This window comes from Mytilus galloprovincialis, chromosome 6 (assembly GCF_965363235.1).
Source record: "Mytilus galloprovincialis chromosome 6, xbMytGall1.hap1.1, whole genome shotgun sequence".
Taxonomy (NCBI): Eukaryota; Metazoa; Mollusca; class Bivalvia; order Mytilida; family Mytilidae; genus Mytilus; species Mytilus galloprovincialis.
In genome coordinates, this window is record NC_134843.1 from 9063789 (window position 1) to 9076982 (window position 13194).

Consider the following 13194-nt stretch of genomic DNA (forward strand, 5'->3'; position numbering starts at 1 on the left):
AATCTATGTATCGTCAATCATCCATATCGCATGACACCTGCAGCTCACTACTTCAATCGATACATTAAATTGCGAAATTCCATCATCTGTACCTATATTAGGTACCAGTCATAAACACGTGGCATGTCATCCGAGACTTCAACTCTAGATTCCTTAAGAAAGTGAGCGGAACAAAGTATAATTTAGGGTTTGTAAAAAGTCCCATCTTAACGCCTTCTTAAATTGAGGGTCATTAGAAAAAAAAACATTTTCTTACGTAGAAAATGGTTGAATAAACTTGGTATGAAGCTAGCTAAATCTCTCACTTGTATGCCAGTCGCTTCAGATTCCATTATATTGAAAACGATGTATGAACGAAAAAATTAGACACAATGGGTAAAATGTCATATATAGCAGTTTTACCGCAACAAGAACAATCCAAAACTTGGGGTGATTTCAGGTGCTTCGGAAGGGTAAGTAGATCCTGTTCCCCATGTGTAAACCCGTCATGCTGCTCATGTTATTACAATGCCGGTAAATAATCTAATTCGGTAGGTCACTTTCGTGAAAAGGGAAGGAGATAGTAGTTATGATATCATCTGTGAAACGGATATTCCACAACGGTCAACCAACTCGTGATGGCATCCGTAAAATTAAGGAAGTGATGATTATTTGGAACAGTTGGTTTTAAAATTAAAAGGTCACAATGGGGAAGCTGAAATATTTTGTCGTAATGTTTTGTTTTCAACCGACCCGCATTGTCAACTTCTAAATATAAGTCCTAATCAAATGGCAAAATCAAAAGCTCAAACACAGCAAACAATAGATAACAACTGTATATATATAGTCCATCGGCATTATTATATTATAATTATTCATCCCTGTCATGCTTTTTGTTGGATAATAATCGAAAATAAATTTGTGCCGTACCTAATGGCAATATGAATAATTAGAAACCGGTGACATAGTAGCCTCAGGAACTTCCGGGATGACAATTGTTATTACGTATTCAATTTGATACCTTTGAAAATAGTCAGATTTACATTTGAGATGTCTTGAATCTTCTAGTGTGTGAAATAAAACTGATATTAATTTGTTTTTTATTTATCTTTTTCATGTCAGAAACATTTATGTCTTCGAATATAATTTAAAATAAGAATGTGTCCTCAGTACACGAATGCCCCACTCGCACTATCATTTTCCATGTTCAGTGGACCGTGAAATTGGGGTAAAAACTCTAATTTGGCATTAAAATTAGAAAGATCATATCATAGGGAACATGTGTACTAAGTTTGAAGTCGATTGGACTTCAACTTTATCAAAAACTACCTTGACCAAAAACTTTAACCTGGAGCGGGACAGTCGGACGAACGGACAGACAGACAGACGGACGGACGAACGGACGAACGGACGCACAGACCAGAAAACATAATGCCCCTCTACTATCGTAGGTGGGGCATAAAAATAAAAGAAAGAAAGAAAATCGTACGTACAATCCTGTTTGGATCTTATCCAAAATATAGTATCAGTTTAACAAATAAAAAGTTTTGTGATGTCTTATGTTAAAGTTGATAAATATCAAATGTATTATGTCAAATAAAAGTGCTACATTTATTGAGATGATATACGGGTATCCCTGTGTGTTTTGACATTAAGTTTTAATAATATAATTCAGTTACCATGTATCAAAAGAATCATAATGCAAAAAAGTGTGTACTAGTTCAGTGAAAATGGACGTCCCACTAAACTCCACAATATGTCTATTCTGTGGTTATCATGTAAAAATGCACTATTGTATTGTTTATTTGTGTATTTTATGTCCTCAATGTTCTTGCATTTATTTTTACTGTATTCCTGTCATGTAAGTTTGTCATTATTGTGTTATATTTAATATTGCCATAAAAGCACGGACCATTTATTATCTTCTGCTTTTTTAGTTACTTTATTTATGTACCATAAATTTATAACAGTCTTTTAAAAAGCGCATTTTTATTAAACAGAGTAGCGAACATCCTTAATCTAAATTTGTATTGTATCTGTAGATATATGATCTTTTTTCATCTGAACAAATACAATGTCAGATATATATATATATATATATATATATATATATATATATATATATATATATATATTGCAAAACTTTTAGGAATTTTGGTCCTCAATACTTTTCAACTTCGTACTTAAAAATATATGTTTATAAATTAACTGTTTACAAAACATTTTAATTTTTGAAATACTAAGGCTTTTTTTTTTACCTCAGGAGTAGATTACCTTAGCTGTATTTTGCAAAACTTTTGGGAATTTTGGTCCTCAATGCTGTTCAACTTCGTACTTTATTTGATCTTTTTTACTTTTTTGTATTCGAGCATCACTGATGAGTCTTTCTGTCGTAAATACTAATTTAATCCTGGTATCTATGATGAGTTTATTTAAAATGTAATTTAGAAAAAAACAAATCGTACGTATAATCCAGTTTGGATCATATCCATAATAGTTTCAGTTTAACAAATAAAAGTGTTTGATAGATGTCTTATGTCATAGTTGAAAAATATCAAATAAATTATGTCAGATATAAGTCCTACATTTATTGTGATGGTATACGGGTACCCCTGCAGTTTTTGACATTCAAAATTTATATACTTGTAATATAATTCAGTTATCAGGTATCAGACGAATCATAATGCAAAAACGAGAAGTAATTCAATTAATTGCAAAGATGTTGTGATCAAACTGTTTTGAGTAAGATAATGTGAATAAATTGTCTTTTTTTATTATAATAAACCATATATATACATAGTTACACAGATGAATGCAAATATGAACATTGGCTTGTTACACTGATGACGCATCACTTGATACACAGTAAGGGTCCAGGCTACTTTCATTTGCCTATCTTCCTCAAACATTGATTGTACTGTAAGTATATGTATTCCATTGATAGATAACGTGCCTTTAGAGTGGTGGGTTATGGGTAAGATTCAGTTCTAGATTATATAATTGCATTGTCTCTTCGTTGTCAAGCACGCTGTTATGATGAGTTGAGATCAGAAGCTGATCAGCTCCCGATCAGAATATCGAGTCAGATCATATAGATGTCTTTTTTATGGTGATTTGAGCTATTATTTTGAAAATCAGACACAGTATGACGGTCTTGTATAAAATAGAGTACAAGCACATACTAGTATATAATTGTCTTGATATCGTTTACATGTTCAACGTTTTAGCCTTACAGATCTAAATTCACAGGAAGCCTTACTTCGTTCATATTTTTATGGATTAAATGAATAGACATTCTCAGAATGTCGAAGCTTTGTATACTGATATAATTTTAAGTTTTATCATATAAAGAGTCAAATATTGTCTTTTCATCGTTTTGTTTTGTTTGTTGTGGTATGGTCGGTGTTTTGTCCATAAACTGTTTTCGATTATCCTTCTAGCTTACTATCTTTTCATCCTTTTTGATAAAAGAGGGGCGAAAGATACTAGAGGAACAGTCAATATTATAAAAAACCTTAATTTTGGTTAACGTTGGAGACCCGGTCATTTTTCTAACCAAATAGGACCTAAAGTAAAGCGTTATCTTGACATATTTATTTAGCTGAATATACGGTGTTGGTTTGTGCTCATGTTATAGAACGTACGATGACCTATATTTGCTTATATGATATATCCACTGTATTTGAAATCTATCTATTGTGGATTGCCATCATTAAAGGATGTCATTTATGGACAGAGACTTCTTATTTTTTATTAAACCTTATAGTGTTCAGCTTTGGTGTTTGGTTTGAGTCGGCGTCTTGTGACGGATAAATGTTACTTGAACTATATTGTTCTTCAACAACTGATTACGCTTAATGTGAAACATGTGGTTATTGATACAAGGTTGAGAGTAAAGATCTGAAGTATGCAAAGAAACCTTTAAATACAGAGCTGAAATGTTGCAGAAAATGTTCTGAAATAAGAACTGCGTGAGCAAAGTTATATCCGATAATTTCCTTCATGGAACCGTAAGTCATAACTGAAGAGACATAGGAGAAGCTTCAAACGGCAAGTCGTTGTTATATTTCAATATAGATCAACACGATAATGCAGATCCGTGACTGAATTAAAGTACCCACGTCTTCGTTTTAGCATGTATTTGTAGTAGAATTAGTATCATCATTTGATAAAGTCATGCTGATCCAAATGTACACAGTTTTCTCTGCTTTTATAATCTTTCTGTGTGAACCCATCCTGTTTTTATCACTACAATACAGTAGTGGTACTCCAGAATGTGGAAAGGATAATGCAGAAGAACAAACGGAATACTACATGTAACAAATACTATTGGTATTGGTATCAGATTCGACCCTGAACCTGTTAATTATTGGTAATATTAATAATATGGAAACAAATGAGCCTGGAATGGTATTTTTTTAAATAACAGCGTTGTCCTATATATTAATTAAACATAAAGTTGATTTCTTTGATTCGTCGTTTCGATGCCATGTCGGCTAACAAATTGGATATAGATATCAATTTGTAAGTGCACCTATAGGTGTTATACCACCATTGATTTTCCCCTATTAGTCTTTGTTAAATTTGCACTTTTCAAATATTGTACAGAATTCATCTTTGTTTCAAATAAAGAAATACTTGGCATTTGTGAAGTTTTATCCTGTCCAGTACTATAGAAAAAATTTCATATAAAATTTCATTGCATATAAGAAAATAACCATCACTGGAAGTTAAACAATCAAATTTCTCCCCTTATTTAACCTATTTACAAGATTTAGTAACCACGTAACTCAAGTTTTCAAAATATTCTATAGAAACCACAAATAAAAAAAATGGTACTTTGAAATACCCAAGACATATGTTTATGACACAGGAATATTTTACTGCAATAAAATGTAGGATAAATTACCTATAATTGTCAAATTCAATATTTTTTTTGCCTTTTTTCGTATACAACCGGATGTGACGTACCATGATTTGTTGGAATTACACATATAGAAATATTGATCAAATCTTGCGACGAGAATATATTTGAAACTCTTAATTCGAGAAATCGATAAAGCTTACATATTATTTCGAAAAGGAGTATATTCTTATAGATTATCGTTGATCATCTCATCGAGATTGATTTTCTCGTTTGAGCCGGTACGGCGAAAGCGAGAAAAGCAATCAAGTTGAGATGACCAATGATTATCTGTTAATCGCTATTTTACCTATGACGACGTTGTTAATTTCATGTCAATTTCATTAGCAACGCCACGTGCCTCCTTAGTTTCTTGCGATTATATTCCATCCCATGAAAAAATAACGTAATTCAGGTTGATATTTATTTTTAAAAAATACCCATCTATGCGAATCAATTCAGAAAATAATCAACCATTCTTTATGACATCAAGCGAGATTAACATTTTTTTCTAGGATGACCTATCAGAAGGTTATCTCGTAATTGAAACAAAAAATATATCCTTCGTACGTTTATGAATTATTTAGCTGACTATGATTGGTTCCGAAGCAATATAGATCGTGGCTTGTTCATTGTCCTTTACAGTTAATTTTCTTTTTCTTTCAGAAAAAAATCGAAAAACAAACGACGACGATGAATCAGAAGCAAACGGTAATTATTCCCATCTTTGTTTTGGTGATTATGAAGTCTTATCGGTAAGCATCATTAATGTCCCTGTTTTAATACTCGTCATGGTTTATACGTACAAGTATTGCTGATTAAGATAAAACTGTTTATTTTGAAATTTAAAAAAAATGTAGTATCATTGCCAAAAAGACAACAACCAACAGAGTTCAAATGACATGAATGAAAGCAATTATAGGACACTCACTGACTAAACAATGACAAAAACCATATCGTATAGTCTGCAAATAAAGGCTATGCCATGAAAAATGAGAAACAATTTAAGCGAGAAAACTAACGCCTTACTTTATAAAATAAAATTGACGAACACATAGATAACAGACATAAACCAACATCAACTACTGAATAACAGGCTCCTATCTCTCAACCATAACAAGAATATGCTAGGCTTACCCAAACCCTAGACAGTGCTTCAACATTACCACATAAAAACATTCTTAAATCAATGGCGCAAGCATTACTAAAAGAAAGAGTACCAAGCGCGATACACAACTTATACACAAAGCACAAATCACATGGTCAATGTATACGTTTTAGGTGTAAAATGCAGAACTGGATGGATATCAACAAATGATTCAAGATCGTGTTATCTTTTTAGTAACGATAGCAGAGATTGGACAGGAGCGCAGGTATTGATACTTTTGCTGTCAGGTACCGTTCTGTTTGAAGAATAATACAAATTCAAATTAAAAACCAATTATTCAGAGAACAATTGAAGGTCTTTCCACCAGTAAGGATCTATTTTGAAATGAAAAATATTGAAATAAATGACAATTCCAGCGTAAAAAAATATAGATAAGGGAGATATTGTTTTACTTCCAGTTTGAAAAATGTCACTTCCTGTATTTGTTGATAGTTTACTTGACACTGATATATACTTTTACATTAATTTAGTGAAAAAAAATAGCGACTTCCGGTTGGTTCAAATGGCTTGCAACCTGATGCAAAATGTCCCATGACTTTATGTATATATACACAGGAGATAAAAGCAAAGGTCAAAATATAGAACGTCGAATCAACTTTTGACCTTTTCCCTAATTTCAAGGTCATGAAACAAGGGCCTCAAATCAAAAGACCCTATGTCTTAATTATGTATGATAAATGAGTTATATCACCATACGTTGAATTTTAAATATGAAAGAGTTGAAAACTCCCATTAAATGTCTCCATACCCTTTCAACTCAAATTTACGTGTTACGACATGTCGCAACTGACAATTCTATAAACATATTTTGTTGATATCTTAAAAGATTTCTGGCAGTTAGTGACAACAAGCCAAAATCAAAATTTTGAACGTGATCTTGACCTTTGACCTTGACCTCATTTTCATTTTTATGGACCAAGAACCTCAAATCAATTGACCCTATGCCTCTATTACTTATGGTTTTCAAGTTACAAATACATTTCACTTATATCAAAAACAAAAGGGGAAATAACTCTCATATGGAATATTTATACGGCTTCGGTCAAAATTAAACGAAACATCCTGAAGACATAACAAGCAAATTGGAAAAATTAATTAGTGGATTTCTTATACGGTTGCAAACTTTTAAAAATAACTAGAAAAACAGTGTTCGGGGAGATAACTCGTTCATGGAAAATTATTCAGTCAAGTAGTAGTAGTTACAAAAGCGTACAATTTATCATATTCCAAATATCTAAGCGATATCTTACGAAACAATAATACAGAAAAGGAAAATAATTAGGCGGGGGAAAAGAAAAGAATCAAAAGAAAACCAATAGGTCTTTCCATGGAAAAGTGGAAAGACCTAATAAAAAATTAAATTCATATTAATGATACGAAAAATGCGTCGATTTTATCGGCTATTTGTTAGATCAATGATGAATTTCAAAGGAGGCAACGCAATACTTATTTGCTACATAGAGTGGCCGTGACCGGGTACTTGTATATCCCAACACAAAGACACTAAGTACAGATCTGAGAGTACTCACAGTTACTGATAGCTAATTCAAAGCCACTAACAAGTAATAAAAAAAAAATCATGCATCAAAGACAAAGTTGGATTGAATGTAATTTACATATATTACTTCTGATTTTTTTCAGTCTGAATGCCTTAAACATGGCGGATCGTTAACAGAAGTTGAAACAAACAATGAATTGATTTTTCTAAATCATCAAGTGAGGATTCGGTCTTTAGGTAAATCTTACATCTGTATTGATTTTTCAACTCTGGTATTTTATGAAAAGAACTTTAAATTAGTATAACATTTGACAATAGTCATGTTTCCAATTAGAAACGATAAAGTTTAAGAAAATAAAATCAAGTTGTTCAGCTGACCAACCATTACATTCTGAAATATGACGTATGATATAAATTAAAGAACGGAGAAAACCAAAACCATCATAAGGCTTGTATACTCTCTGTATATATTTATCTTTTAATTTTTGGATTAAACTCAAAATTGTTGTTTTTGATTCCAATTGATATAGGAAAGTATAGTTCACGAAGAAAAAAAATAAAAGTGTTCATATCATTGCAATGAAATCCGGGTTACAAACTAAAACTGAGGTAAACACATCAACTATAAGAGAAAAACAACGAAACAACAGAAACACTGAAGTGCAACAAACATAACATCTCTGGTTCCGAAAATCATGCCAGTATGTTAGAACTGGCTTCTTAGTTAATGGTACCACTAGGCACCAATAAATCATTATCATCTGAAGACAGAGTGGTAGTATAAAAGGACTTTAAGTTAGTTTTGGTAACGTGTTTATTTTAATTTGTTTTCGTATCAATTGACGTTTATCTGCATTGTTTAAGGTTTGTTTTGTGAAACCTCCTTTTTTAAAAGATCTTTTGATAGCTAAAATATACTTTTATAAGTGACAGATTTTAATAAAAATTGCTGCTATATTTGTTCAGTGCCTGTCTATAACTCAGAGCGCGAAATTGTTTATTGGTTTTATCATACATTGCCTAAACAACATATTATCAGGATAGTTCTATGCAGTTGGCTTTTGTTTTTTCTCTGTATTGTTTTGCAAACTGTTGTTTATCTTTTTTTCGTTTTTTGTTATTTACATGCTATTGTCTGGTTTTCTGTGACTTTTAATATGTTATAACAATTTTGGCATTCTCTGTTTATTTTAGGCATCACTGTCAAGTTTTGTAAAAATCAGTTAAAATATCAATAGTTTTTAGAAACAATAAGCATAATATGTGTCCAAAAAATGCGTCTTATCTACAATATGAAATATGAGAACTTTACAACAACCTGTATCATAAAAATACAGCTTCAATAAAGTATTACTTAGGGCAAAGCATAAAAGGAATATTTGCTTTGGAGTAAGCAATGCTGATTTTAACGTGACAAAACTTTATTTGAACAAAAAAAAGAATAACAGATTAAGTTAGACGAAAAATGTCTGTTCGTTGAAAACTTGAAAATTTTATCTTACCTTTTTTTCAAAGATTACTGGATAGGCGGAACAGACAATGGAACAGAAGATATATTTAGATGGGAACCGAGCGGTCATCCATTCAATGTAACAATATTCAATGTAACACACTGGGGTCCTGGCGAACCGAACAATCTCGGTAATATCGAGCATTGTGTCGATTACTATCAAAAAACGTGGAATGACGCTCCATGCGATACCAAAGTTAACTACATATGTGAAATTAAGGTAATACATCAAAGATGCTAATGATTTAATATGCAAGACGAGAGCTTCGTCGGCAGAAAACTCACTCAAACTTCAAACCGATTGAAGGCCAAAATGAAATCAAATTATATATAGTTGTTATCCATTCGTTTACTGTGTTTGACCTTTGGATTTTGCCATTTGATTAGAGACATTCTTGTCTGGAATTTCTGACTTTCTTCATATATCATTTCTTTTTTTGTCTTGTTTTAAAGTAAAACTATTTCATTCGGAGTCTTTCAAAAATCCTCAATTGTAGTTACAAGAATAGATCTTTTTTTATCATGTACAATGAATTCTAAATTAGAAACAATTTGATAGTAACTTGGATATTTAGACTATCATCAATGCTATCTATATTGATATGAACAGATTTCCGGATTGTAGCATTAAACTATCATCAGTTTTGTAAATGAATTAGGTGCGCTTGCCAACCAAATTGGTAATCAATTATTTTGATATAAAGAGCCTTTCCAAATTAAAGTTTTTTGATTGCTCATCAATGGCAACTGAGTAATACGTATAGCGGAGATCGACTCTATCCATGTTACAATTTTGTTTTATCAAATTGGATGCCATTTGGTCCGCTAGTGTTGACAGTGAGTTACTTGCCATTAATTTTTATAACCCTTCCAAATTTATTTCTCCATGTTTAATGCCTCAAATTGCAAGAAGGAGGGGGGGGGGGGGTGAAATTACACTGTAAAAAAATTCAGAATTTAAAGGAAAGTAGTGATTTGGTCCAGGTGAAAAAGGTTGAAAAATAGTATTTCGGAAGCTGTCAAAAGATTTCAAGACGTCCTAAAGATAAAATTGTCCATATTTTGAGTTAGAGGCGATGAAGTTTTCTATAATTTTGATATAATTTTTCCCAAAAGTAGTACAACACACTGTAAAAGTTTCTTTGAGAAAGCGCAGGTGGGATTTTTTTTATTTTCATTTATGTTCTAAAAGAAATGCACTACGAAATAATTGTGGTCTCGGACCTAATTTCAAAAGTGCTCATTTTAAATTGCTGATACTCTACATGTTGATTTTACCTTACTTTGGTGTTGTAATGTATCTACAGTATTGTTTAAACTATAGTCAATTATGATGTTTTTAGGACTGAGGATATATATTTTTGTCCTTTTGTGAAGTTGACTAGATCAACGTTCACATAATATCATTTGTTTATTTCCGACCAGTGATTTATAAGTATGGCTTTTTACAGGTTTAAATGGATTTTAGAGGAAGAAAGATACAGTTGTTGAGTACTGCTATATACATGTATATGACAATGCAATTCTGTATATGAATTCTGTATATGACAATGCAATTCTGTATATGACAATGCAATTCTGTATATGACAATGCAATTCTGTATATGACAATGCAATTCTGTATATGACAATGCAATTCTGTATATGACAATGCAATTCTGTATATGACAATGCAATCCTGTATATGACAATGCAATCCTGTATATGACAATGCAATCCATATAAAAAATCTACTTGCATTGTAAAGTGTAAATAAAATGATGTTATATGTGGTCAATGACACAGCAGTAAGAGAATAAATAAAGTATGAAAAACGTCTACGCAACAAATCATGTTGATATGATACCAAGATATAGACATAATTGGGAATTAATGTCTTGACGAATTAACGATGAATGAATGTCATAAAACACGTCGACTTTGTACATGTTGGTGAATGATATGTTTATAATCAAGTACGAGTGAGCAGGTCGACAGGTCGACAAGTCAGCAGCTCGATAGAATTAGAACATGAAAATTTTTCGTAGCGTTTCTTGAGTCGACCTAGCATGTTAAAAAAGCGTTTCAGTCTTCATGCATCGAGTTGAATTTTAAAAAAACATGTCACATCTATTTTATTTTATTTCGTTTTGTTTGTCGAGCTTATTTAGTGTATATTTTTTTAATTTTCAGTGCCTCACCGATGCAATGTATTTTCCCATCCTATAATATTATTAAAATTTGAATTTGTTCTGTGTAATTACGATATTACATGTATATTAGATATGCTTTATGTTTTAACCAAATAAATATATATTTTTAGTTTGTTCTTATAGAGCCACAAGTAATTAGTTTGTTTCCCCGACGAAAAATAGTAATTACAAAGCGGAATCTTCTGAACATGTAATAGTTACTCCCCTTTGGCTGACCAACACATATTTACGTTTACCTGACTTATGGATTGTGTTCAATCCAAAGCTTAAAGTGAATTATGTGTTTCGTCATTACGTAAGAATCCTAAAGAGTAATCAGACCAAGTTGTTTTCCTCCCAACCTCCTGTAATATATATCGTTCGATTGATAATTTTGTACTATTTTTTTTTACAACCAGTGACTTTAGCAGCGAATTCTTTTTAAATTATGTTGCTCGCCGATACATATATTTGTCTTGTTTAAACTCTATCAGCAATTGTATTTGTTTTATTTTTTATATTTATGTTACAACATGTATTTTGAATGTGTTATGTTTTCGGCCAAAAAAATATATATATTATTGCATTATTTTAGTGAAGGCAGAATTAATACTGTACAGTAATTATTTATGCATGTGCCTGTACCAAGTCAGGAGCCTGTAAATCAGTGGTTGTCGTTTGTTTATGTGTTACATATTTGATTTACGTTCATTTTTTTTACATAAATAAGGCCGTTAGTTTTCTCGTTTGAATTGTTTTACATTGTCTAATCAGGGCCTTTTATAGCTGACTATGCGGTATGGGCTTTGCTCATTGTTGAAGGCCGTACGGTGACCTATAGTTGTTAATGTCAGTGTCATTTTGGTCTTTTGTGGATAGTTGTCTCATTGGAAATCATACCACATCTTCTTTTTTATATAGTAACAATGTTGAGATTGGTTTTGGACCAAAGCGTTCCGGAGACTCAATATTTGAGTTATTTTCCCTTACGCATTTGATATAAGTGATATGCATTTGTAATTGATAAACCATAAGTGCAATAGACCGAGAGTTTATTAATTTGAGGTCCTTGGTCCCAAAGAAAAGGAAAATAAGTTCAAGGTCAAAGGTCAAGGTCATATTCTAAATTTTCATTTTTGGCTTATTTTCATTTCTTTTTATAAACCGTACAAAATGTAGACTACATATTTTTATCAAATTATCATTTACGACATGTCGTAAATATTAAATTTTCGTTGAAAGTGTGCGTAGACAATTAATAGTAGTTTTTGTTCCTCGTATATTAATAATTATGCGTACATATATATATATATATGATATAACTCATTAACCACATATATTAAAGATTTATCACCTTAAAATTGAAGTTAAGGTCATATATCTATTAGACGTTTTAGATTTTGACCTTTGCTTCAAATTCATATTTATTCTATGACTCTGTGCTTTAGATTACAAGCCATATTCCATATAACCATATTAAAAATATCTTTACTTTGTAAGAGTTATCTCTCCGATCAGTTTTTCTTGTGTATACTACTCCTTCGCAACCGTAAACGATTACGATAAATTTATTTGACCAAATTGCTCGTTATATACTCAGAATGTTTTGATTAATTTTGACCGAAGCCGTTATGAGATTCCATATGAGAGTTATTTCCCTTTATGCATTTGATATAAGTGATATGCATGTGAAACTGTTAAACCATAAGTGATAGAGACCTAGGTAAAAAAAAAAGAACATTAGGTCAAGGTCATATTCTAAATTTTGATTTTGGCTTATTTTCACTTCGTTTTCAAAACAGATATCGATAACATATTTTTATTCAATTGTTAGTTGCGACATGTCGTTATGCATACATATTGTTTGAATGGGTACTGTTACATAAAATGGAAGTTTCCTCCCCCTTTATATATAAAACAACGCGTATGGTGATATATATAGATACTACTACTGCATCGATCGTG

The 13194-nt window shown here is 31.5% G+C and overlaps 1 long non-coding RNA gene across 1 annotated transcript; it reads left to right on the plus strand.

Annotated features, from left to right (window-relative positions):
- Positions 1–5546: 5546 nt before the first annotated feature.
- On the plus strand, positions 5547–11333 carry LOC143078876 (uncharacterized). Its single transcript, XR_012979291.1, has 5 exons — positions 5547–5593; positions 6164–6255; positions 7692–7785; positions 9064–9278; positions 10510–11333. It is a non-coding gene; the product is annotated as an uncharacterized LOC143078876 (long non-coding RNA).
- Positions 11334–13194: the final 1861 nt, after the last annotated feature.